This window comes from Triturus cristatus, chromosome 6 (genome assembly GCF_964204655.1).
Source record: "Triturus cristatus chromosome 6, aTriCri1.1, whole genome shotgun sequence".
Taxonomy (NCBI): Eukaryota; Metazoa; Chordata; class Amphibia; order Caudata; family Salamandridae; genus Triturus; species Triturus cristatus.
In genome coordinates this window covers 1,855,163,188-1,855,190,984 of record NC_140589.1, presented here as the reverse complement: position 1 = coordinate 1,855,190,984, position 27,797 = coordinate 1,855,163,188, and the positions used below count along the sequence as shown (strand labels likewise).

At 43.2% G+C, this 27,797-nt stretch overlaps 1 long non-coding RNA gene across 2 annotated transcripts in view; it reads right to left on the bottom strand.

Moving 5' to 3' along the window:
* LOC146822200 (uncharacterized) overlaps positions 1–19,167 on the bottom strand; it is a 72,289-nt gene extending 53,122 nt beyond the window's left edge. Inside the window, exons 1-4 of one of the 2 annotated variants that reach the window (XR_014963249.1) lie at positions 19,054–19,167; positions 18,827–18,943; positions 18,252–18,341; positions 17,226–17,869 (exon numbers count right to left, since the gene is read on the bottom strand). This is a non-coding gene — a long non-coding RNA (uncharacterized LOC146822200). The remainder of the gene's footprint in view (positions 1–17,225; positions 17,870–18,251; positions 18,342–18,826; positions 18,944–19,053) is intronic. The other variant, XR_014963248.1, reaches the window with a different exon arrangement.
* Between the last annotated feature and the right edge of the window lie 8,630 nt (positions 19,168–27,797).

Genomic DNA, 27,797 nt, shown 5'->3' with positions numbered 1-27,797 from the left:
ATGCCATCTTGAGTCACTGAACTCCCAGATGTGCCCCTGGTCCCCTTCAATGAATCTCTTACTGATGTGCACAAATCTCAGCACTTTTGAGAGAACAGGGTCAGTCCTAGGTCTCTTGGGCTTTCTTTGTTTATTCAGCTGCATTATCAGTCCTTTCACCCCAACCACAGACATGAAAGGTCTAACTTTGGGCATCTGCAGTTCCAACCATATCCCATCAAGCAGTCTACCAAGTCCTTTAATGGACTGAGCAGCAGAGACTAAAAAAGGATATGGGAGCTACTTCCACCATTCTGCCCACTCCCTCATCCATCTCACTGCTGCAGTCACCAAGACTCTTTACCATGCCCTCGATCCAACATGGCCATATACAGCAGGATCAGGAACCACCTGAATTGTTGGCAGTTACTTCTGACAAGTGGATGCTTCGGGTACTGCAGAAGGCGTACTTCCTACCATTTGGGGAAACAACTCAGCCTCTCCCACTTTCATAAAAGGCTGTTGGAGGACCATTTCTCACTACTCTATCAAGAAGTGCAGGCTTTATTAGCGAAAGAAGCCGTCAAGAGTGTTCAAACACCAGAAGTAATGCAGGCTTGCTATTCCCCCTGCTTTCTGGTGTCGAATAAGGCCTCTTTCCCATATTAGATCTGCACCTTCTCACATTCTTCCTGATGTTTGCTCAGATTCTGCCTGCCATGAAGCAAGGAAAATGGATAGTGGTGCTAGATCTGCAGGATAGTCTATACCGGTGGTTCACGGTGGGCCATGAGCATTTCCAATATGCTCTGCTCCTATTTCGACCTCACCAGTGTGCCTCGGTGTTGAAGAAAGTGATGACAGCTGCAGCACTACAGCGGATGTCAGGGATTCCAGTCTTCACTCACCTTAATGACTGGCTGTTGAAGGTGGGCTCTCCACAGGCAGTCGTCACCAAACTTCAGACTACAGCTAGAATTCTGCATTTTGCAGGTTTCACTAGCAACATGCTGAAGTCACCCCTGACCCCTTCTCAGATGTTCCCTTTCATCTGAACCCTTCTAGACAAAGTGCTGTCTAGTGCCTATCATCTGAAACAGCCAATCTGATATATTCAGGATATGATTCTGTTTTTTCCGTCTAAATCCTGGATTTTGGTAAGTCTTATTTTTGAGGCTGTTGGATCTCATGGCTTCTTGTTCCTGCTGGTAAAGCATGCCAAAAGGCATATGCAGGTTCTGTGCAGCATAAGGGTAATCTTTCTAACTTGATCCAGATATCGGCTTGACCTCCAAAAGATCTGCACTGGTGGCTAACAAACTGCGATTGGGACAGCGGTAGACCCCACCCAGAGTTCACAGTGATGAAAGATGTGTTACTCTTGGGTTGGAGCGGCCATCTGGGAGAGTTGAAGATCAGGGGAATCTGGTCCCTGGCGAAGGCTGAACTCCACATGAATTTGTTGCTGGCTGAAGTGTTCACTGACAACGCCACCACCTCTGCGCCTCTGGAATCTTCCTAGACGTATAACATCTGAAGGCTCCCTGAATGCAGAGCAGATGAACTCAGCTGTCGATGCCCTCCAAATTATGCACTGCGTCTACATCCAGAGAAGGTGAAAGATCTTTTCCGAGAGTGGGCAGACTATTGTCTCAATTAGTTCACTACCACCAAGAATGTACAATGTCAGCACTTCTCATTGCTAGTTTTCAAAGCGGCTCTTGCTCTGAGATGTTTTCCTGCTGAAGTGGACATTTGGCCTCATGTAAGCCTTTCTGCCTATATCCTCCCTGCCCAGACTTCTCAGGACGATCAGGGCAAGGTTATCCATTGTTGTGCAATTATTTCCATTTTGTTTTGAAGCAGGAGATCATATTTTCGCTCTAAAAAATGTGTTCAACTGTAATGAATCAATTATACAGTGAGCAATCTCAGAGTTTACTTTCTTTGCTTCTGATTATTACAGTGTAGAGTGCCCAAAGCGTGATATTTACTTTCCCTCTTAGTTTATGCAAGACTATATTTGTTTTAAGAAATGAATGTATACTGCATGTTGGAAGATAGCCCTCTCTGAAGGGTACACCAAATGTTTTGCCTCCCTTTTCCTCTTTTTGCTGAATTCTTTTTGTTGGCTTTAGGACTCTGAGTATTTTAACACTGCTGGGCAGTGCTAAAGTATAAGTGCTTTCTTTCACTCCTAAACATGGTTACAATTGGTATATCCACAAATGGGATATTTTTTTTTTCTGTAAGTCCCTAGTAGAGTGCACTACTTGTGCCCAGGGCCTGTTAATTAAATGCTACTAGTGGGCCTGCGGCATTCACCATACCACCCAAAAAAGTAGCCTTTATTCATGCCTCAAGTCAGCTACAACACAGCCCGTGTGAGCAGTTTCACCGCCATTTTGACTTGCCATTTAAAACACTTTATCAAGCCTTAATCTCCTCTTTTATTACAGATAAGTCACCCTTAAGGTAGGCCCTAAGTGTGCCATAGGGCAGGGTGCTGTGTAAGTAAAATGTAGGATATGTAGTTTTAAGTTTGCACGTTTTGGTAGTGAAAACGTTTTTCACTACTGTGAGGCCAAGTCCTCTCATAGGTTGGCATTGGGAATTCCTTAATACAATTTTAAGCTGTAATTCCTATTAGAAACAGATACTGTTACATGTTTTATATCTTTGGAATGGTCATTTGTTTTGAAGGGGGGACTTTTATTTTGCTCAAACTAGACCCAAAGGTATCAGAGCACTTTACATGAGCACCAGTTGTATTACAGATGGACACATTCATTTTTTAAGTGTTTTTTTTCCAGAATCACAGGATGCTGAGCGTCCCTGACAAGACTCAAACCCGGTTTCCCAGCTTTGAGGTCGGCCACCCTAGCTAAAAGTTGGATTTAGCATTATTGTTTTAGAAATGTCACTTTTAGAAAGTGGACATTTCTCTGCTCTTACAGCTTTGTGTGTTCCTGCAGCCTGTCTCTAATACATGTCTGGGGTGAGTGACATCTAGACTATGTGCAGTCCCTCTGGACATGCTCAAACACAAGAAGGTTAGGTATATCTGAGAACTTGTCTACATTCTGATGGTCATTCCTGTGTAGGAAGGGGAGAAAATCTAACACTAACACCTGAATAAACAGTGTCTTATCCCAAAACAAAGGGCTGATTAACCCCTACTGCTAGTCTGGAGCCAAAGCTGGGAAGAAAGGACTTCTGTGCACTTGAAAGGCCCTTTCTGAAAGTCATACCCACTTCAAGGGCACACCTGGGTATAAACAATGGGTCTCTGACCCCTTCAAATCAGACTTGGTATTCATCTGAAATCTGTCAGAAGAACTGCTGTGCTGCATCAAGGACTGACACTCTGCTGGACTGCTGACCTGGAAGGCCTGCCTTGCTGCTGTGATTACCTGCTTCCTGCTACTCTCCGACTCAGTTGAGGGTGAACTGGACCCTGTCTTGCATCTGAAGTGATCTGCAATGACTTGCCTTCTGTTGCTTGAAACACATGGCTATCAAAGTCTCTACACCTGCTCCAGTGCCTGGTTCACTAGAAGTGTGCTCAGATACTGTACCAGAGAAAATGCTGCATCTCTAGTCTGAGTGTAGCAGAACCGGTGCATCAACTCTATTGTGGGTGTAGAATCAGCACATTGCTATTGGAGCCAAGGCATTGTTTTGAGAGCCTAATGCGTCGGAACTGTGCATCGCTGCAGTCTGGAGAGATTGATGCATCTTCTCGACTGCATGAAGAAACCCTGCGCATCACTTTCATAACCACTGCATCTTAGTTCAGCACTTTGTCTATAGAACCAACTTTGTCTATATAACCAACTCATCGCCATGCCTGGGTATTTGGTTGGGCAGCTCCCTTAAATTCAAAGACCAAGCAGTAAGAGTAACAGGAGTATGTTTCGGCGCTATGAGGCTTCCATGCAAGATTCTCCCCCTCCTGACAATAAGTGCCAGGAGGATCCTGATAAAGGCCTTGGTCCTATCACGTTTGGACTATGGAAACTCATTATACCTTGGAGCACCAGCTGAACGCTAAGGGAACTCCAAGTGGCTCAGAACTGTGCAGCCAGATTACTGCTGGGGGTACCAAAAATTACTCAGCCAAACCAGCCCTGAGAACGCTACACTGGCTACCTGTATCTGACAGATTCAAATTTAAAGCTCTCTGCATAGCCCATAGGACATTCTGGGGTAGTGGCCGAACTATTAATAGACTCTCTTATCACCCCTTATTTCCCTCGAAAATGCCTCCGCTCTACCCATCTCCACTTGGCAGTTACCCCAAAAATAAAAAGGGCAAGAAGCAGAGGAAGATCATTCGTTTACAATGTGGCCAGACTATGGAACGCAATGCACCCCTTCATTCTAGCTGAATCCCATCTTCTTCCCTTCTGGAAACTTCTTAAAACCTGGCTCTTTTAACAACCAGTTGCATAAAGCTTGCCATAAACCTCTGTCTAGACGCGAGCGCTGGGACGCCTTCAGGTGGCTACGCGCTTTACAATAGTTAATAATAATAATGCCTGTGTGAAGAAAATCGACAGCAGGTTTGACATTGATACATAGCACCCTGCATCTTGCATGTTGCGGCCAAGTATCAGGATACTTTGTTCACCAGACCTATGTAGGTCCTGCTCCCCTTCCCACACAGCCTGAACTTTTGACTTTGCCCCAGTCCAGAGCAACCAGATAACCACCATTTGATCTTGATTTATGTATAAAATTGCTGTCTATTTTTCTATCTGGTGTGAAGTCTTTATGTGATGGTTTCATTGTGATATTGTGTGTGTGTTGCACAGATACTCTACATATTGCCTCTTTAGATAAGCCTGAGTGCTCTGTGCCATTGTGCTCTGCTGCCACAGGGTAAACACAGGTTATCTTTTAGTATGTATCTAGCTTACTCTGACTAGATTTGTTTTTCCTGCTTGGAAAGGGTACATGCCTCTTCCATCTAGATACACAATTTGTAACACTGCAGTGCAATCAAAAACACTGCTCTGGTTAGAGTCCAGAGCAGTGTGATTGACTATAAATCAGTATGAATAATATACTTCCTGAACTTGGAGCCCAAAATATATACCACATACCTATCAACTTAGTTATTATGACTTTATTCTATCAACATACTCTTCCTGGTAACATGGTTGAAATGCCCATGCAAAGACACTACATGACATGTTAATATTGCTTTCTTGAGTGTAGTTTAAGCTGTTGGGCTTAATGGTGCTACATATTATTGGACATAGAATGATAAGTACTGTGGTTGGGCTTCATTGAGATTTGTGTATATGTTCAGCTCTATATTTGGTGTCTCTAGACCATCTTTGCATCTAATACAAACACATCACTTGAGCCCAGTAGCTTGGGCCTGCTTTGTTGGCATACATATTCCTTAAGTACCCAGGCCCATATTTACTAAGCCTTTGCATCACCCTTGTGTTGGACAAGGTGACACAAGTCAAAGCACAGGCTTCTTAGGGATTTACAAAGCCATGCAAGGCTTGATTTGTGTGACTTGGTAAAGAAATGTAACGTAAGACAGTGGCTTGCACTGTATTGTGTTACATTACTTAATGGTAAGGATTCCATTGGTGGAGCATGAGCATCCCCATGCATATAGGTATGGATTTCACGCAATTCCAGATTTTCTAGGGCTAGTAAACTGGAATTGTGTTAAATTGATTTGCCCATCACTGTTTTGTAGCTTACATTCAGTCCCCATTTTAGCTTTTCATTTTCACTTAGCATATTTTTCTGATGGATTTTTACACGTTTTCCCCAATGCGAGAAGGGTCCATGCACACATTTATTTCTGATAGTCTACACAATTAGTTCTAGTGTGGCGTGACATAAAACATGATGCCTTGTTTTTTTTTGCAAGTGGGAGACTTCTATTTCTGTCCAGACTTCTGCTTCACCCACTTGACCTCGTCCTTTGTGGCCTCGCTCATGCCCTTCACCTGTGGATTTGGCATCAGGGCCCGCTCCATACTATCCCAAGCTTCCTGGTGCTTGAGTGACACCTGTCCAAAAATTATATGATGCCATGCTATATTTCAGTCACTAACCCCCCGGATGTGCCCCCTCAATGAAGCCCTTACTGATGTGCTCCCAGGCTCCCCTCCTGTTTGGTGATAAGACCAACACAACTCTCAAGCACTTTTGAGAGAGCAGGGTCAGTCATAGGTCTCTTGGGCTTTCTTTGTTTATTCAGCTACATCAGCAGTCCTTTTACCCTAACCGCAGATATGGAAGGTCTAACTTTGGTCATCTACAGTAAAACCATATCCTGTCGAGCAGTCTACCCAGTCCTTTAATGGACTGAGCCACAGAGCTCAGAAAAGGATATGGGAGCTACTTCTACCATGCTGCCCACTCCCTTATACCTCCCGCTGTTGCAGCTACCAAGCCTCTTTAGCATGCCTTCCATCCAACATGGCCGTAGGCAGCAGGTTTAGGCACCACCTCAATGGTTGGTGGTTACTTCTGAGAAGTGGATGCTTCGGGTACCGCAGAAGGCATACTTCCTACCATTTGTGGAAACACCTCAGCCTCTCCCACTTTCCGTAAAAGGCTATTAGAGGACCATTTCTCCCTACTCTATCAAGAAGTGCAAGCTCTATTAGCAAAAGGAGCCATCGGGAATATTCACGCATCAGAAGTAATGCATGCTTGCTTTGCCCCACCTTCTGGTGCCAAATAAGGCCTCTTTTCCATATTAGATCTGCATCCTTTCACATTCCACATTGTTTTAGCTCAGATTCTTCCTGTGATGAAGCCAGGAGTATAGATGGTAGTTCTGGACCTGCAGGATGTGCGTTTTCAAATCTTCGTCTTACCAGCCCACAGACGCTACCTGTGGTTCACTGTGGACCATGAGCATTTCCAGTTTGCAGTTCTCACCATTTTTGGCCTCACCAGTGTGCCCTGGTGTTCAAGAAAGTGATGACGGTTGCAACACTACAACGCATGTCAGGGATTCCAGCCTTCACTTACATCTATGACTGGCGGTTGAAGGTGGGCTCTCCATAGTGCTGTCTAGTGCCTATCATCCGGGACAGCAAATCTGCGATATTCAGGCTATGATTCTGTTGTATCCATCTCTATCCTGGATTTTGGTGAGACTGATTCTGAGGCTGCTGGATCTCATGGCCTCTTCTTCATGCTGGTGAAGTATGCCAAACGGTATATGCAGGTTCTGCAGTGTTATCTGAAGTCCCACTAGGGGCAGCATCAGGGCAATCTTTCTAACTTGGTCCGGATATTGTCTAGACCTGCAAAAGCTCTGCACTGGTGGCTAACAAACCATGATTGGGACAGCGGTAGACATCTCTCCCTCTCCCACCCAGAGTTCTTCACACTGGTGAAAGATGTATTACTCCTGGGTTGGGGTGGTCATCTGGGAGAGGTAAAGGTTGGGGGAATCTGGTCCCCCGCGAAGCCTCAGCTCCACATCAATTTGCTGGAGCTGAGGGCTATTCACTTTTCATCGAAAGTCTTCAATCCATCCATCAGGGGAAGGCTGGTTGAAGTGTTCACTGACAACACCCCCACCTCTGCACCTCTGGGCATCTTCCTAGACGTACAACACGTGGCAGGCTCCCTGAGTGCAGTGCAGATAAACTCAGCAGTTGATGCCTTGCAAATTATGAACTGCATCTACATCCAGAGATGGTGCAAGATCTTGTCAGAGAGTTGCCAGACCATTGTCTCAATTAGTTCACTACGACCAAGAATGCACAATGTCAGCATTTCTGCATGCTAGTTTCCAAAGCGGTTCTTGCTCTGAGAAGTTTTCCTGCTCAAGTGGACATTTGGCCTCATGTAAGCCTTTCTGCCTATATCCTCCCTGCCCAGACTTGTCAGGACGATCAGGGCAATGTTGTCCATTATTGTGCACTTATTTCCATTTTGAGATCATATTTTAGCTCCGAACAGTGTGATCAGCTTGTAGTGAATCAATTATGCAGTAAGCAAGCACAGTGTTTACATTTTGCTTCTGATTATTACTGTGTAGAGTGTCCAAAGTGTGATATTTACTTTCCCTCTTAGTTTATGCAAGACTATATTTGTTTTAAGAAATGAATGTATACTGCATGTTGGAAGATAGCCCTCTCTGAAGGGTATACCAAATGTTTTGATCCCTTTTCCTCTTTTTGCTGAATTCTTTTTGTTGGCTTTAGGACTCTGAGTACTTTACCACTGCTGACCAGTGCTAAAGTACATGTGATCTCTCTCTCTCTTTTAAACATGGTTAAATTTGGTATGTCCACAAATGGGATATTTAATTTTTCTGTAAGTCCCTAGTAGAGTGTACTACCTGTACCAGGGCCTGTACATTAAATGCTACTAGTGGCCCTGCAGCATTGATCATACCACCCACACAAGTAGTCTTTTAAACATGCCTCAAGTGAGCCACCACAGAGCCTGTGTATGCAGTTTTACTGCCAGTTCGACTTGCCATTTAAAAAAAATCGTCAAGCCTTAAACTCCTCTTTTATTACAGATAAGTTACTACTAAGGTAGGCCCTAAGTACACCATAGGGCAGGGTGCTGTGTAAGTAAAATTTAGGATATGTACTTTTAAGTTTGCATGTCTTGGTAGTGAAAACGTTTTTCACTACTGTGAGGCCTACTGCTCTAATAGGTTGGCATTGGGAATTCCTTAATAAACTTATAAACTTTTAAACTTTAATTCCTTATTAGAAAAGGATAGCTGTGTCATGTTTTAAATCTTTGGAATGGTAATCTGTTTTTGGGGGATGTTATTTAGCGCAAACTAGACCCGAATTCTGATCACCAGTTGTGTTTTTTAAGTGATTTTCCCAGAATCCTCGAAACCGGTCCCGAGCTTCGAGGTCAGCAGCCCTAGCTGAAAGTTGGATCTAACATTATTTTTTTAAAATTTCACTTTTAGAAAGTGGACATTTCTCTGTTCTTACAGCTCTGTGTGTGCCTGCAGTCTCTCCCAAGTACACGTCTGGGGTGAGTGACAGCTAGACTACATGCCTTCCCTCTGGACATCCTCACACATAAGAAGGTTAGGTATGTTTGAGAACTTGTCTGCATTCTTATGGCCATTCATGTGCAGGAAAGGAGGGAAAAGCTGACACTTACACCTGAATAAACAGTGTTTTACCCAACACAAAGGGCTGATTACCCCCTACAGCTAGTCTGGAGCCAGAGCTAGGAAGAAAGGCCTTCTGTGCTCTTGAAAGACCCTTTCTTGAAGTCATCCCCACTTCAAAGGCACAACTGGGTATAAGTAATGGGTCTCAGACCTCTCCAAGTCAGACTGGGTATTCATCTAAAATCTGTCAGAAGAACTGCTGTGCTGCATCAAGGACGACACTCTGCTGGACTGCTGACTTGGAAGGCCTGCCTTTCTGCTGTGCTTACCTGCTGCCTGCTACTCTCTGACTCTGCTGAGGGAGAGCTGGACCCTGTCTTGCAACTGAAGTGAGCTGCAATGACTTGCCTTCTGTTGCGTGAAACACAGGGCTATCAAAGTCTCTACCCGTGCTCCAGTGCCTGGTTCACTAGAAGTGGACCCAGATACTGCACCAGAGAAAATGATGCATCTCTAGTCTGTGTGTAGAAGAACTGGTGCATCAACCCTATTGTGGGAGTAGAATAGGCGCATTGCAACCAGGGCATCTCTTTGAGAGCCTGATGCATCGAAACTGTTATCGCCGCAGTCTGGAGGAATCAGTGCATCTCCTCAGCTGCGTGAAGAAGCCCTGCGCATCGCTTTCATAACCAATGCATTTCTGTTCAGCACTATGTCTATAGAACTAACTAATCGCCATGCCTGCGTGAAGGAAATGAATAGCAGGTAAGACATTGATGCATCGCACCCTGCTTCTTGCTGTTGCGACCAATTATTAAGGTACTTTGTTCACTGGACCTGTGTGGGTCCTGTAGCCGGTCTGCTCTCCATCACATGCAGCCTGAACGTTTGACTTTGCCCCAGTCCGGAGCAACCAGATAACTAACATTTGATCTTGAAATATTTCTAACCTGGTGTGGAGTCTTTATGTGATGGTTTCATTGTGTTATTGTGTGTGTGTACTGCACAAATACTCTACACATTGCCTCTTTAGATAAGCCTCAGTGCTCTGTGCCATTGTGCTCTGCTACCAGAGGGTGAACACAGGTTATCTTTTAGTGTATATCTAGCTTACCCTGACTTGATTTGTGTTTCCTGCTTGGAGAGGGTACCTGCCACTGCAAACCAGAAACCTAATTTCTAGCACTACAGTACCATAAAGAACACTGCTCTGGTTAATGTCCAGACAGTGTGGTTGACTATAAATCAGTATGAATGCTAAACTTCCTGAACTTGGAACCCAAAATATATACCCCATAACTAGCAACTTAGTTATTAGGACTTTATTCCATCAACATACTCTTCCTGGAAACATACTTGAAATTCCAATGTAAAGATACTGCAAGACATGTTAATATTGCATTCTTGGATGCAGTTTGAACGGTTGGACTTAATGGTGCTACCATACTATTGGACACAGAATGATACGTCCTGTGGTCGAGTTTCATTGATATTTATGTATATTTTCAGCTCTATATTTGGTGTCTCTAGACTATCTTTGCATCTAATACAAACACTTCACATGAGCCCAGTAGCCTGGGCCTGCTTTGTTGGCATATGGTTTCCTTAATTACCCAGGCCCATAGTTAGTAAGCCTTTGCATCACTCTGAAGTGGATATCCCAAAACTAACCCTGGGTGGGTAACTCTGCTCCTCCAGTGGAGTTTGGAGAGATTTTCCTACTCCGCAGGGGTATAACACAGGCCTCCGCAGCCCCCACGTGCGGTGGGGCCCCAAGCTCCAGGGGGCCCCTTTGGTACTGCACTCTGGCAGGAGAGCTCCTGATTGAGCCTGGAGGGGGCCCATCTACGTACCGTGCAGGGAGGCCCCCTGAATTTTTGTTACGCCAGTGCTACTCCGTGCTCCGTTGCGTACGCAGAAGTAGGCAAAACTCAGCCTCCGTGGAGGAGCGGAGTTGTATGTCTTGCGCATGCAGAAGGACGCAAGGAGCAGGACGGAAAGTGGCCAATTTGGGAGGGAGCGTAGCGTATTTCCACTGAGATATTTTTCAAACTCCGTGGAAATAACGCGTAGAGGCACTACACTTGCTATGCCTAGGGTTACCCAAAATATGAAATGGTTGACCAGGTGAATCCCTGCTTCCTTGGTGTGTCTGCCTGGTAGGCTATGCTGGGACTCCTAGGTGACCCGACGAAAGCAAAGCAACCGACCCCAGGGTAGCGAGGAAGAAGTACTGTTTGGAGCGCAGTCCCTGACCGGACAGCCTACAGAAAACACCGAGGGGGATCAGGGTGAAGAGCAAGGCCTGGAGAATTAGATCATGAGACCTGCAGGGTGTCGGCAACACGCCGGAGAACCAGAATACTCCCCGGTGCCCAGAGCACCTTCCAAACAAGTGCTGCACTAACTGGAGCGGCACATTGTATTGCGAACACCGAGGGACCGAAACCTGAGATCAGGTGGCCAACACAGGATTTCCACTGCGGCAGGGAGGGGACGGGAGATCGGCAAACGGAGAGGTTGGAGTCGCTGAAGGAGTTTCCTGAATCAAAGCAACAGACACTCAGGTGCGCGCCCCCTTCTATGACCCCTGCGCCTCATGCTGAAAGACAACATGGAGAAGGGGAAACAACAGACCCCCCCCATAATAGCATTAAAGAAGCCCTGCGAGGGCACGGTCCTCGCCGGAACTGCCAGTACTGTAAAACAAAGGCGAACAAGCCATAGTGAAAGACCTGGGAAGGAGAAAGGAAAGGGTCTGGTGGGAACCGGCACTGTTGTGAAAGATCAAGGTACATCCCGGAGCCCACAAAACATTCCACAGTAGAACTTCCCTGCCCATAGGGCCTAACCACCCCCCAGAAATCAGAAATCGAGACCCGCGAAACCACAGACTACGTGAGCGTCTTGGTTGCTGTAAGGAGGGGACCCGGGAGGAGGCAGCAGAGGGGTTGGAACGATTACTGAAGGTTGGAACGATTACTGAAGCTTAGTGCAAATATTGCGGGAAGACACGTGGAATTGGGGACCAGTTGAAGAGATCCCCATCCATGCAACTTGAGAACCCCCTACAGCAAACATAGTAGAGATAAGAGGGTTAAGGGGAAGGCAGCAAAAGCTGCAAAGCTGGTCAGGATCCCTGAACTGGAAACACCTGACATCCCCCCAGGTCCGAGAAGCAAATTCATATCCCATCATGCCTGAATGCCAAGCGGGCTACAGGTCATGCAACAAGAAATTCAGGATCTGCCATGAGCAGAAAAATAGCAGGAGAAGAAGCAAACCAAACTCCTGGATCCATAGGGAAGTCTGGGGGCATGCTTGCAGGGGATTCTATTAAGATAACATTTACAAGACCCCTCTATCAATTGGAATCCAGTGATAAAAATACTACACGAGTTATTCAACATTGTTGAAGTGAGGGGGCAGCCAAGAGAACTGGGCACAACCTCCTCCCTTCCGCCTGGGGCTCCATAACCCAATCTTGGAAGAACATGCCAGGCCTAGACTGTGGCAACGTGCCCAAACACAAGCAGAAACACGGAGGGACACAGCCAGTCTTTTAATCGCAACTCCTAGATTTAGGGATGATCTACAAAAGCCATCTTAAATGCAAAATTGATTTTATGCCCTACCCAGATTGTGAAATACTTTCATTCAGCTTGGAAACAAACAAAAAACTACTCATTCAAAGGCTTAATCATTTATTACCCCCCTGGCTCAAGAGGTGACTTTTTACACTCCATTTATGCTCTGATTGAGGGGGGGGGGGGGCCGGGGGTTGTAACAGCGATTTTACAGTTCTAGGTGATGAATTTTCATCTGGACCGCATGTAGGAAAAAGATACGGAGGCTATCCTAGATATTATGAATGCCTTTAAGCTCCCCCAACTACTACATCAGCCCACCCATGGAGCTGGCCATATATTAGATGCTATCTTTTCCAACAACCAGTTTATCTCTATAAAGGAGTTTCTCCTGCTCACGTGGTCTGACCATGAAGCCATTGTCCTTGAATTAGCTGTTTCAATTCAGGAAAGTAGATTCTAACCCTACTCCACACTATCTTCGGACAAAAACTAACTTCAAAATATTGACTTCAATATATTGAGACAATATCTCTCTCAGGTGGACCCCGTTCTATTAAGCGATCCAAATCAGGCGACAGCTGACTATACAATTTGGTTTTATTCTGCCATTTCCAAAGCAGTTCCTAAAGAAATACTGGTCAAAATAAATCTAAACAATCTGCACCTTGGTTCACAGAAACACTTTTTCTACAAAAACAAAATTGTAGAAAGCTCGAAAGGAAATGGAGATCAAACTATAATCCCTTAGATAAAGAAACCTATAAACTCTCCCTTGCCAAATATAAGGCAGCTATTCTAAATGAAAAATCACCCTTTTACACTCAACAAATCGAAGCCTCCACGGCCTCCACTAGAGAACTTTTTCAGGTTATAAATAGACTTACTAAAGTCACAGAGAAGAAAGGATTAAACAACAGTCAATCCTTATGTGAAAAAATAGCTTCTTACTTTTGTGATAAAGTGGGATAAATTTATAAGAAATTCACTTCTTTCTCAACTGTTGACCTCAGCGTTAGCCACCCATAGCTCAACCTTCTACTAATGGCTCCAATCTTCTTGGTAGTGGCTCCCTATCTAATTTCAAGCAATACTTGTGTGCCATGGTATCAGGAGTCCTCAACCCGATTAATTCTACCAAATCAGGGTCACCTTATGACCCCTGACCCCCCTCTATACTTAAACAGATTTCCTGATCCCATTACCTCATATCTAACTAACATCTTTAATGGGTTGTTCCGCTCCGGGACCTTTCCCAACTCGTGGAAAAAAACACACCTATTTGGCACTCCTCAAGACCCAGACAACCCAGCAAACTATCGTCCAATTTCGAGGTTAACATTTCCAGAAAAAAATAGTAGAAAAAGGAATAAACACACAATTGACACAATTCATTCAGATAAATCAGTTACTACCACCGTTCCCTTTAAGGTGCGAGCGGCGCGAAAAGCAGGCACTTTTTGAATGCGGTGTCCCGGAAGAGTCGGGACGGAGTTCTGGTAAGGCTGCCTTGGGGGTTTGGGGGCTTGTGGGCATGTGGCTGTTGGTACAGCGCGGGGCAGATTGTGGGCTTTTGTTTAAGTATTGATGTTAATAAGAGCCCCTTCACGGGCTGTGATTAACATCAAGACGTAAACAAAAGGCCACAATCGTCCCCGCACCGCGCTTTACTAACAAAAGGGTAGAGCAAGTTTAAAAACGCAGCGTGCACTTTCTGAAAGTACATGCTGTGTTTTTAAACTGGCTCTACTCTTTTGTTAGTGATGCTTAATGCTAATCTTCATGTCTTCATTTATATCAAGAGTCATCTCTTACCTAACTTTGGAGAATCATCATTGCATGACATCATGGCCTAAATTGATTGTACTATAGCAGCAGATGAGGAGACAGAACCTCCTGGTGTCAGGAACTACACGGGGATTGCGCTCGAGCAACTCATGGATGCACAGAGCTCCATCAAGGATGACAGCAAATTGTTGACGGTAGATATGGGGAGGCAGCAGCACACCTGTGGAGGTGACAATTTCCGTTCCCTCGCAGATCGCGGAAGTTTCGAAATTTTCGCGTTCCGCGCGGAACGCAAAAATGTCGAATTTTCACAATTTCCGCAAGCGGAACGGAAATTGTCACCCACCCTTAATTTCCAGATCATAACCCACTGGAGATCTTCCTTAGCTGGGGCAGAATACCCACCCTGGTGCCCACGTGGAAGCTCTGGCTTCAATTATTGGAGGACACAGTGTTCCGCAGTACGCTGTCAAATACACTCACTCATTGCTACTCAGTAAATAAAATCACTGCATCCACAATTCTGATTGAATGGGACGCCTTAAAGGCAGTAAGTAGAGGGACGGCGCCATGGTAGGAGCAAGGCAGAAGGTACATAAGAACCTAAAAACAGTGGAATATACCATGGGGGGCTTGAACAAGAAGTGGCAAAAGACCCCACTAAACAGGCTGCATTGCAGGTGGCAAGCATACAACACGCAGAGCTATTGGAAACCCTTAGAATAATCGATCACATGGCCTACACCGAGATCAAACACTCTGAGGCAGACAAATCGGGGGCACTGTTAGCTAAGATTATTAGAGATGATCCACCGGCCACTGTCATCAGCCAGATCACCAGGGCTGAAATAAAGGCTGCTATTAACTGGGTCCCGCGCAAACAGGTGCCGGGTCTAGATGGCCTGCCGGTGGAATTCTTCGACACTTACTCGGAGATTCTACTGCCTCAACTGGAGGAACTTTACAACAAGTCGCTGGAACTGGGCCATCTCCCACTGCGCAAGCATTAGTAGTATCGTTGCCAAAACCAGGGAGGGATATGAACAAAATGTTGGGTCCGTCCGTTATCGTTATTCGCAACCAGGTACAAAATATTTTGGCAAATAGATTACAACATTACTTAAACAGGTTAATACACAATGACCAGTGTGGTTTTCTACCGGCACGCAGCACATCATTAAATATAAGGAGGCTACATCATATAATGGCATCAGATTTAGAGAGATTCCACCATGCTGGTTGTATTGCACTGGACCTGAGACAGGCATTTGACACGCTATCCTGGGATTATATGTTTAAGGCAATTGCAAATTGACTATATTAGATGGCTACGCTTACTCTATGATACCCCGACGGCGAGGGTTAGGACTGGTAAGCATATTTCTCGGGAATATCAAATACACAGGGACACAAGACAAGGCTGCCCCATGTCCCCACTTATGTTCGTACTGGCGCTGGAGCCGTTGGCTCTCCGACTGCGACAGGACATTATACAATGTGGAATACCAATAGGCACAACCACGCATGTAGATGACATAATTATTTATTCGAGGGACCTGCTGGAAGGTCTAGACCCGATACTGGGAATATTCACCGACTTTGGACAGATCCCTGGCTTAGCCATAAATTAATCAAAACCGACTGTCTTCTTTTTCCAAGACCAACCAAGTCATGACAGAATTAATCTCAGATTGCTCACTCTACTCGTCGCGCAACACATGTTTAAATATCTGGGTATCAATATATATCGCTCCCATGCGGACATGTTGGAAGGCAATCTTATAAGGCCATCAGGGGAATACGCTCACAAGTGGCTTTCTGGGCCACGTTGCCTCTCACGGCAATGGGTCGGGTGGCAGTGTCTAAGATGGTGGTGTTACCATGGCTCCTTTATTATTTTACTAATTTTCTAATTCTAGTACCCCCAATTATTTTTACACCATACTATCAGACCTTATATGGGGTATGGGCAATTGTAGAGTGAGCCTCAAGTAATCACAAATAGACACAAAGGGAGGCGGTCTGGGCACACCGGATTTCCGTGCCTAATATTACGCAAGCCAATTGTGGTGGCTGTCCTACTGGACGGCGGGGCACAACTTGCAAGAGATCCGTTTCACTACCAGAAATATCGAACAAGGACGTACTGTTATTGCCACAATGTAAAATCCCCATGACGGTACCGCCTTTATTATACGCCCTGAAAAACACTTCTAGTTGCAGCCCTTACGCAGGTAACATCCCGTTAGTAGGGATCCCACTATGAGTGTTAGACTCACAAAACACAAACTCAGACTGTGGCTAGATGCAGGGGTGAATACGGTAGGGGCACCCTTTAGCAGGAAGACCTTAATGGATCATGATAATTTTGTACAGGAAAAAAGGGCACCAAGCACTCTATATATGGTACATGCTGTGCTACTGCATTGTGTCAAGAAGCACTGGTCTCCTCACAGGGAAGAACCCAAGACGCACAAATTAGTTAAATCACTCTATTATATGGGGCAGGGAGTCACCTCACTGAAAGGGAATAGACGGATATTCTGGAGCATCCACGGAAGGAATCCCGTAATGCCAAGTTTAAGTTCATACAATATATGGTCCTGCACAGAGCTTACTTAACACCACGCCGTTTACAGAAGATGTACCCAGACACGACACATCACCGTTCCAAATGCAAATTAATGGAGGTGGATTTAATACATATGCTATGGGCATACGGCCCATGCCTTGGAGAGTTCTGGGGTAGGGTTAAACGAATATTAGAAGAGACGACGCACCTTTCAATAGATGGCTTGGTACTGGAGTGCTTGCCAGGCCTCAGGAAGCATAGGGAGTCGCAGATGGTCCAGCTTCACTTCCTAGATTTAGCATTTATAGTAGCCAAGAGATCCATCACCATGCACTGGAAATCAGCTAAACCTCCTGCAATATACACAATGAGAAAAGTAGGTAGTAGTGTCCCTGAGAACAGGGAAAGACGGCACACCAAAAATACAAAGTAATATAATCAATAAGTTTCAGGCGTCAACAATATGTAAATACAAGTAAAAAGCTGTAGGGTGCTGAAAGCTTCAATTGATGTCCACTACCTACGGACACCATCAATATGTACAAGACATATCAACAAGAGTTACTGCAATTTATTTAGAAGACTAATATTGCACACCTACTCAATATATGGGTAAAATACCCAACTGATACAAGTTTGTCAGTTTCTTAATTAGATCATATAAACCTATTACAACGTCAAGAGAGATGAAAACAGTAGCTTCCAATCATTAAACAGTCACAAGTTCAATCCAGGACCCTTAGATTCGTGGTTGTTTTTTTTCATCCTTTCTTTATTGACACATGTTTAGTCAATTCCAAAATACACGGACCAGCCGACACGTGTTTCGTCTTGCAAAAGACTTTTTCAAGGCTGGAAAAAGTAAATATAAGAACTGAATACAACCATTTCTTATATAACATCTTAAAAGAAAGTGAAAGTTTCGTTTTTCACAATGCCATACCTAAGTGTTCACCTTAATGGGTGATAAGAAAGAAAGAAGACGTGGGTAAGAAGAAGAACCAAACTTCCCAAATTAAATTGTTTAGTAAGATAATCAGATTGAAGAATGAAACAAGGATCACAAAGCATAGGAACCCTGTCCACGGTATCCAAAGTCTGAAAAAGCAGTGGGGTAATATTGAAAAAATATATAATAAGGGCGTATAAATGAAATAAGAGTGTTAGACAAGTGTCTTAAACCAGAGAGGAGTAAAGACTCGAGGATGCAAGAACAATAAAATAGTCCACCCACCAACAAGTTCAACGAAGCAGTTGGTAGAATATCCAGTCATGTGGTTCGTAAAAACGAATTCCCATATAAAATCATCCAATGTCACACCATCTAAAGGACGGACACAATAAAGGAAAACAAAAACTGACTGTTCGCAGTAAAAGATCATAATATAGCTCAATAATGTAAGCGCACACTAAAGTCCCAACTTGACCAAACAAGATCCACAAGGGCAATGATTGTAATGTATGACAGAGTGTCCATAATGGATATTAGGCAAGCGAGATAACGAGTAAGCTGGAAAGGCTTGCTAAAGTATCAATGGTGGATGGATTCCATTATTAACCCAGAAGTACCTTTGGAAATGGCAATATATATATAAAGAAACCTTACCAGAACATTCCCATCACTAGCTAAATATTGTAGCGCTCAAAGACATGTATTATCTCTCATTAAAAGCCAAGTACATCATCCACTTTACATGGGTCCTGTAAATGTGTGCGCAGATACTATTACAAGGTTAAGGACAATCTCACAACCTAAAACAAACTAAAAACGTGAACACGTCGTATCGTTACTAAAAATAATGAGCATACTTAATCTTAGTGTATGTGCTTCTTGCGTCTCCAAAATTCAAACAGATGTTAATGCGTGCATCAAAATAGTATCCTCTAAGTGACGTGCTGGCTCCGTGATACGAGCGCACTCACTTCCTGGAATCAAACGTGGGAGAACAATGTAAAAAAACCACATACATCATATATTTAGAGCACAAATAGTAAAGTGTGACCATTCTATACAGTCATAGTCAAAAACGTCTTACTAATTGCTGCCGGTCGAGTGGTATCACCGTCTCCCGTCCCGTACAATAACCGAGTGGACGCCGCGAAGTCCATCCATTAAACGGGTGAATTGCTAAAGTCACGTGACGTGTCACGTGTAGTTACGTATCATGAACCCGTAAGAAAAAAAAAAAAAGGTGGGGCGGACTAAAGGAGATAGTCGCCGCCATGATGGAGTGACGCTGTGAATAGCGCGTAGCATGCTACAAGCTGAAAGTTAAGATCACATCTCGAGTCTCCATTAAATATAGGCGCCAAAATAAGACGCAAATATATGTAAATCGTAGGAGTTTAATATCCGAATTAATATAATGAATAGAAATAAATAAAAATAATGAACACAAAAGTTGTCTACCACATTGTGGCGAAATAGAACAAGCCAATGTAACAAGATCACATGAAAAGAAGGTTTTGTGCTACCGTTTCTATAAGGCGAAATATATAGAGGGAAGAAAGAGCAAAGGTGGAGATGCCCATGCTGAATACAGTGGTGGTTAATTTGGGTGCTCATAATTTAGCAATTACATATATTGAATTACAACCACAGTGAAAATATCATTTATGTTAATGATATATATTTTTGCATTTGGTACTGCAATATACACATGGCACAGTGAACTCAAAAAATGGGGGAAGCCGAAAGCATCACCTTGCACAGGGAGGAGGCCCAAGGGCTTAGGAAGAACCCAATATCATTAGACTGGGACACACAGTTAGAAGCCCTCAAAGGCACTAACCAGGACGACATTTCTGATACCTGAACACGCAATAGGCATTGACAATGAGGAAGTGTATATAGTTCTTGTATAATAGATGAGCAGAGGGTCGAAGTACAAACTTGGCATAGCAATGGACGGATAACACAAATCCAGGACGTAATAGTGGTCTATGATGCAAAAGAGAGGGCCAGACCCTGGGAGGGTGGGAGTGGGATAAGTAGGAAGGGGTTACAAGTTCAAAGTTAATGATCATTGTACATACTTATTGATGACACTGCACTTGGATATATTTGGAATAGATGCTTGTGTTATTTCGGTATACTAGATGAGGCAAAAGGTCATGAATGCAATGTACACAATGCCACATTGGAAATGCAAATGTACAGAAGAACCAAATTGGTGGAATGTAATGGTAATAAATGAAAATCAATAAAGTATGTTTAAAAAAAAAACAAGATTATCTATGTCAGAAAATAACTGGCAGTAAAATACAGACAACAATTAAAAAAGCAAAAAGAGGCAAGGCGGCGGGTCCTGATACAATCCCTTTTGAGATGGACTCCTCAATTGGGGATGGGATTATCCCAATCTGGATAAAGTTGTTTAACTTCATGTTGGTAGATGACATGCCAATCCCGGAATCATGGAATGAGGCAGATATAACGCTAATCCCGAAGCCTGGTAAGAATCCTACTCATAACTAGTGGTGCTCTTCTTGTGGTTTTCACCGTGGAGGCATTTGACAGCGTAATCGGAGCTATTATATGGCTGTATTAGATAACTATGGTATTAGTAAACCTCTCATAGACACATTAAAGGAGATTTATACATCCCCTACTGCTTGAATCTTAGTGAATGAGAGCTTATCACCACCAGTGGGAATAGAAAGGGGAACAAGGCAAGGGTGCCTTCTCTCACCTATTCTCTTTGCTCAAAGCCTAAGACTGAATGGGGGAATAAAAGCATTCAATGTAGAGACATTCTCCAGGAAGATTGAACTATATGTGGATGAAGTAATGGTTTTTACCTCAGACGCACATTCAGCTTTACCACAATTTATGGTAGAGATGAGGACTTTTGTTGGCCTTTCAGTATATAAAATTAACAGAATAAATACAAAAATAATGATTTGGAATCAAAATGAAGGGGAAATAGTAAGTGTCACTGAAATGAGATATCTCAGGCCGAAAATAACCAAAGACATAGAGAAGCTTGCTGCAGTTAACCTAGCCAAGATGGCAGAACCTCCCACTGTCTATTTATGGGTAGATTAGCTTAGTAAAAATATTTCTTCTACCCAAAGTCACCTTTTTGGTTGATAATATCCCACAAAATGTTGCTAAAAAGACCATTCCTAGCCTTACAGGGGAAAAGAACATCCTTTGTCTGGGCCATCAAGAAAGTACGTCTTTCTTGGAAGAAGTTGAGGAGGAAAGCTGGAGCAGGTGGGTTGGGCTTGCTGATCTGCAACTTTATTGCTGGGCTTTTCAGCTTAAGATCAACAGAATTGTATTCTCTTGTCCAGATGAGACCATAGTTGGAACAATGTATAGAGCAATGTTCTGGAGGCTCCCTAATGAAGGCATCTCCTATAATTTTGAGGCTCCAAAATACTTCAAAAAGGTCAGATTAAAATGTCTCCAAGCAGCAGCAAAAATCTGGTTCGAGGTCAGCTTGCTTTTGGGCACCGCATACTATAGTAAATTGTCTCCCATATGGGACTCTTTCAGGTACCCCGAATGCATTCTTGATGTTCTTATGGACTCCTTGAAACAGAGTGGTATAAATAAATGGGGCAGCTACTAGATGAGGGACAGCATCTGACCTGGGAATATTGGTGTAATAAGACTGAAGGGAGAATCTCTAGGTTCAAACCTCTTCAAGTGAACTCATGGCTTAAGAGTCAGGAGTGGATAGGAGTGGAACCAGACCAAATGGAAATCATCCTCCAGACCGACGGGTTACGAAGAAGGAAGTAGTACCAGCATTTCCACAAAGTGGCCAATGATAAGATTAGAGCACCATTCTCCGCATGGGTTGGATACTTGTTGGAAGCTGAGGTGTAAGCATTATGGCAAGTATCTTTATCTACACTTATTATGGTAGTTAAACCTGCTGCATTAAAGAGGAACCATTTTTCTACTCTTCATAGAGTTTATTGGACCCCAAAAAGGTTGACGAAAATAAGATGAAGTGGTGATTCCAAATGTAAATGGTACGGAAGAAATTAACTATATGACATGCATACGTTTGCTACTTGTTCAAAGCTAGAAGAATTCTGGCTTACAGTGGGCAAGTCCATCTACGATTCACTGGGTATCACGTGAAGGTAAGCACTGTCTTATTCATGTTTGGGATAAGGCAACAATATTTGAGGGAAATAGGTATTTTATGGACTCAAGCCTCCCCACTTTCTTGGTATGCTTGGAAAGGTTCAGTGGCCTTTTTTGAGAAGATTGATAGGTGGAAAAACAAGAAAAAAGATGGCAGTGATTTCTGAGATATGTTGAATATTTAATAAATTGACCCATCCAATGATTACATCTTTTTAAAGCAGTTGGGCTAGGAAGTAAGTCATACCAGTGGTAGCCCAGTCATTTTTCTTGAAGAAGAGAGTCCAATCTTTTAAGCGCGTGGGCCTTTAAAATCCAGAATGGTGCTTATTACTGATTGGAGAGGATATTTGGACAAAAATAAATATGTTACTTTTTTCTTAGGAAGAGGAATAGAGGTGGTCACTACCAGGGTGGATGTATCAGGTCCAGTTAGGTTAATTTAAATTACTTTAGCTGAGTCCTGCATAGCTGTGGCACAGGGCAGTCAGGCTAAATCCAAAGAAGAACTGTAAAGTATTTAGACGTACCAAAACATAAATAAGCAACAATTAAATCCCAGCTCCACCTTATAAGAACAGTGTGCAGTTTCATCTTAAACTATACACCAAAACAACAAAACATTCCAGGGAACTGGATATAGGATTTTTCAAATGTACAATAAATCACAAAACATCACAGCATTACACTGAGCGGTATTCTAAGAGCCTCAACAGAAGCTAAAAGGCAAGTTACAAGCCGACCGCGATGGAGCTTCGGTCAAATACAGGGACCTGGTGATCCCGGTCAAAGTTTTACTTTTGCTCTTAGAAACTTTTTAGATTCTTTCTCTCACTGACAGGTTCATTTGCGAGACATTCTACAACTGTCTAGTGCTGAATTTAGAGTAGTCAGATCAGCGAAGTCAAGTGGTCTGGTGGGATCCTTGGTTCTCATCAGAAGTTTGAGGATACTCAGAAACCAGCAAAGTTTTTAGCGAAAGTAACCCAAAGATGGGAGTTGGGTAGGGCTTGGAAGTTGATTGGGAACTGAGTGGGGATATAGCCTCTGGTTCTTTGGCAAAGATCAGTTATATTATGAGTTTGAGGCTACCCAAATTAAGGTCTTTTAGGGAAAGAGTACAGCCAAGGGTCCAGGACGGATTAAACACCTCTCTGGGACTAGGACTCAACTACGAATGTTTAATAAGAAACGCCATTATGCATGCCTACCATCAGGGCTAATATTTTTCAAACTCCCTTTTATAGAATGCCAGTGATAATGATAGTCCTTTGGAATTGAGAACATTTAATTACCAGGCGGTTTGCCTGAACCTATGTTCACTGATGCATGGTATGATTTTTGTGAGTCAGAAGCAGGCCATCTGCATCTTTTGGCAATGAACTTTATGAATTTTATGTTGGCGTGAGATGGGGGTGAATATCTTCAACGTCTCTGGGTGATGACAATGGTATTGTTACTCCTAGGATTTAGTTGTAGGTAGATGCCAGATTTCCAAGACTGAATGGATAGACAGATGGATGGATTGGATAGATGGATGGATGAATGGATGGATGGATGGATGGTTGGCCAATTAATATTATGGAGGAGATTTGCATACTGATTTCAGCATTGTGCCAATTCTGATGAATTTTGACTCAGTTGTACTCACATATGCTCCATGTAGAGGTTAATGGTCCGTGGAGATAAGAGCTTGATGATCCTCACAGATTAATGGCTGTTGCTCAGATCCTGAGAGTCCCATCTGCACCAGCTGAAGAAAACCATTGCAATACAAGTTCAGGGAATTGTGTGAGTGTACGTAATGTGTTAAACAATAGCGCATAGATGTATTGAATGATATGAGCTAATCTAAATCTAACTCATTTACATAGTTCAAGATTATCTGGCATGGCTTTGACGCTGTAAGTCCTATGCTGGACACCGTTGGTCAATAGCCCAACTGGTACGAGTGGACAAAGTTATTATCTGTTACCAGTATGAATTTTGCTTGAGGATTCCACACAAAAGAAAATGTAATAAAAAAACTTCCATCTTCTTTGCTAGGATTAACAACTCTGGAAAGCTTGTCTTTTGCACAAAGCTCCAACAACTGTCAAGTAACTCCTGGCTGTATTCTGGATTTGAAGAAAGCTGCAAAACTAGTATTTCAGAACGAGTTGAAAGGAATCACCAATCTATTTAGTTCATGCAAAACAATTCCAGTGCCCAATTGTCCATTCCAGATATTTTTCTTTGTTGTTTCAATGCCTGAATCCACTGAGTATCCCTGGACGCCACTGAAGATTATTATTTATATGTCAAAAAGTCACTGTACAAAAAATCACTGTACAAATGTAAATATTTATCACTGTTTTTTGTATTTATAATGTGCAATTTGAGATGAAGTAGTGTTCGTCCAGTACAAATTGATGAAGTATAGAAAACAATTGTTTCTAATTGCAGTCATTAAATAGACTAGCAGATCAAATAACGTGTGATCAATGGTGTCAGAGGTAAACAGATTGACGTAAAAATTATTTCAGATTCCAGCCTCTGTTACACCTTATTGAATCTCCCCCATCTTTTCATATCGCCACTGAAGATTAGGCGTGTGAGCACAGGTATGAGGCTATTCTCTGTAACTCTTTATTTCTGTTATCAAACACATATCTATAATATCGACTTGAGAGCCAGGGCAGAGAATAATGCAGGCTGGCAGTAAACAATTTTGTCATCCCCTGTAAAGGAAATACCTTCTTTTTTATCCTAAGACACCTTTCTGAACCAATTGCTGGGCTGATGCGGTGGAGGCCAAGAATTACAGGAAGAGCAACATCTTTTCAGAATCTGCGGCAATGACTAAGGGGTTCAGCTGTATAAAGAATGAATGAATGACCGTTTTATATAGTGTGATCAAATACCCAAAGACGTCAAGGCGCTGAAGCGGATCATCTATCTGCTCTCAATAATGGCCATTTTACAAGGCAAAAAGCCAAGTGCTCAAGGCCTTACAAAAAGGAAGATGTAGCTCTAAACAAGAAATAGATAGAGGAAGCGTATTCCAAAGCTTGGCAGCTGCTACCGCAAAATCTCTTTCTCCCCATCTCACCCTCCTATACCTGGGGACAACTAGCCGATTTTTCTCAGTGGAGTGGGGACATATCATTGGAAGGGATGTCTGATTTGCTCTGGTACTGAGTGGTGTAGTATCCTATGCACGATACAGAAGGCTTTGAACAGAATTAATTTATCTGCTGGAAGCCAGTGTAGTTTCTTGATGGCAGCTAAATTTGAATGATCTATTCGCACATCTAAGACAAGTCTTGCAGTAGCATTCTGAACAAGCCGCAGCTCATTGATGGAGACCCTAATTTTGTCCAGATAAAGGGCATTGCAGTAATCCATCTTAGATAGAACCAGTGCCACCTCAGCTTGCTTCCGTTCGGCAAAAGAGAGGCACTGGAATATCTCCCTAAGGGTCCTTATGACCCAAAAGCAAGAGGGCACAGACCTATTAACCCAAAGATTGAAGGATAAGTTGATGTCAGCTATGACACCAAGGGTTCTTGGCTGAGTCTATAAGAGAAGGACACAATCCAAGCGTTTCTGGCCACCATGAATGGTTCCATATGGGTTGATGGTTACCAAACATTAAAACCTCTGTTTTGTCCCTATTTAATTGAAGGTAGTTGTTTTTCATCCAAGATGCCACCGACTTCATGCACCTGTTAAAATTGGTGGCTGAGGCCTCTATACTTTTCTGTGATAGACACAATTAATTGTGTGTCAGCTGCATAGGGTATTTGCTCCAGCCCAAATGATTTGACCAATATTGCCAGTGGGGAGAAGTACATATAAAAAAGGGTAGGGCTCAAAGAGGACCCCTGTGGGTGGGGTCCATATAAAATTGGTCCATCTTAACTTTATGTGATCTATCAGTGAAGAAGGAAGCCAGCAGCTTTAAGGCAGAATCGATCACCCTGAATTCTTGAAGTCGGTCAATCTGCTTTCTTGGCAAAATGGTATCAAATGCCAGATAGGTTCAATAAGATCAACTGCATGGTCTGCCCAGCCTCAACCAAGGTGCAAATGTTATTTATTGCAGTTATTAGTGCAGTTTCAGATCTATGGCAACTTCTAAATCCATACTGAGAAGGATCAAGTAGATGCTGTTGTTCCAAATACATACTCAGTTGGGCATTAAGATTTTTCTCCAGAATCTTGGCAGGGACCGAAGGTAAGGAGATGGGCAACAGTTTTTTAATTCTGTAAAGAACTTATGGATCTGGTTCCGTCCTACATATATAGGTGCACATATTATGTTATCTGTAGTATACATATTTGAATAACGCCTTAATTCATTAGAGTGTCACTATAGAGCCAGCATCTCTTTCAAGCGGCACCAAGCTCCGGTGGATGGGGATTCTTCTGACTGTAACAATGTGTGCTAGTGGAATTTTTGATTAGGAGACCTTTGCAATGTTCAGGGAATCCGTATCTCACAGCCATCCAGAGGATCCTGGATTCAAACAGGATCTTGGAAAATTTTGGTATATTTCCATCACCTCCGAAGGCCTGACTCATTGCCTGGTGCGGAGGTAGGAAATAGTAAACAGGATGTGACATGGATGAAAGACCTCATGTTTTGTGGATAAAACTATGGCCTTCGGTGTATCTGGCTCTTATTGTCCCACACCATCTGGCAGCAGCAGCCACTACACATACCTGAACGGTCGCCTACACCCCAGCCCTAACTCAAAAGATGAGTAGGAATCCAGGCCATTTAATCAGAGCCAATTACTCTGAGGAGATCAGTGATGAGCCTTAGAGTAGCTGCTGAAACTGAGCTCTTAATTACCTGACTGTGCTGAACTTTAATAAAGAAAATTATAAAGCATGTGAAGCGTACGGTAACTCAGAGGATGAGCGGTTGTGCTTAGTTACCATCCTCCTGATTACAACTTGGCGAAGTTTAAATCACAATGGCATAATTCACAGAATATTAAGGGCTTTGTATTATGCCTTTTACATGAAAGACCTGATATTAGGCCATTAAACCACAAACACACAGTCTACAGTTAAACTTTACTGCTAGCACACAGGAACAACAGAACACAAATAACTGTTATTTGTGGTGCTTTAGTTGCCACATTCCTTTAGTGTAAAATGCATCCTTGCGTCAGTGATGTATGTGAGGACACTTTGCGCTAAAAGTTTGCATGAAACAACAGATTTGCAATTTTCATTATAATTGTTTATTTTACATAATTTTGCCAAATGCCGTGTATTTATGTGTAAGCAAATTATGCAAACTTCATAGAGACCTGTTATTTGTAAAGCAGCCCCCAAGAAAATATACTTGGCATGTGATGGACTTTTCTTTGCTATCTCAAGTGTACTCAAGAATATTCATGAAACATCCTTGCACTCTTACAAGCATCCCAGGTTAGCAGAGACAAAGCTCTCCATGCAGGCTAATCATAGTACTTTCTGACTGAGATGCCACCATTGCAGAGTCAGGATTGCCTGGCTCTCTTAAAAAGGCATCTTAGCTCTGTGACCAGACTAGGCAGTTCCCCCTTAAACAAACACAACTCAGACACTTGGAAGGGAAAGAATGAGAAACAGTGAAAGCTGTTACGGATGTACTGGCCTATTGGATCACTTAGTCAGTCCTCTAGGGAGGAAGAT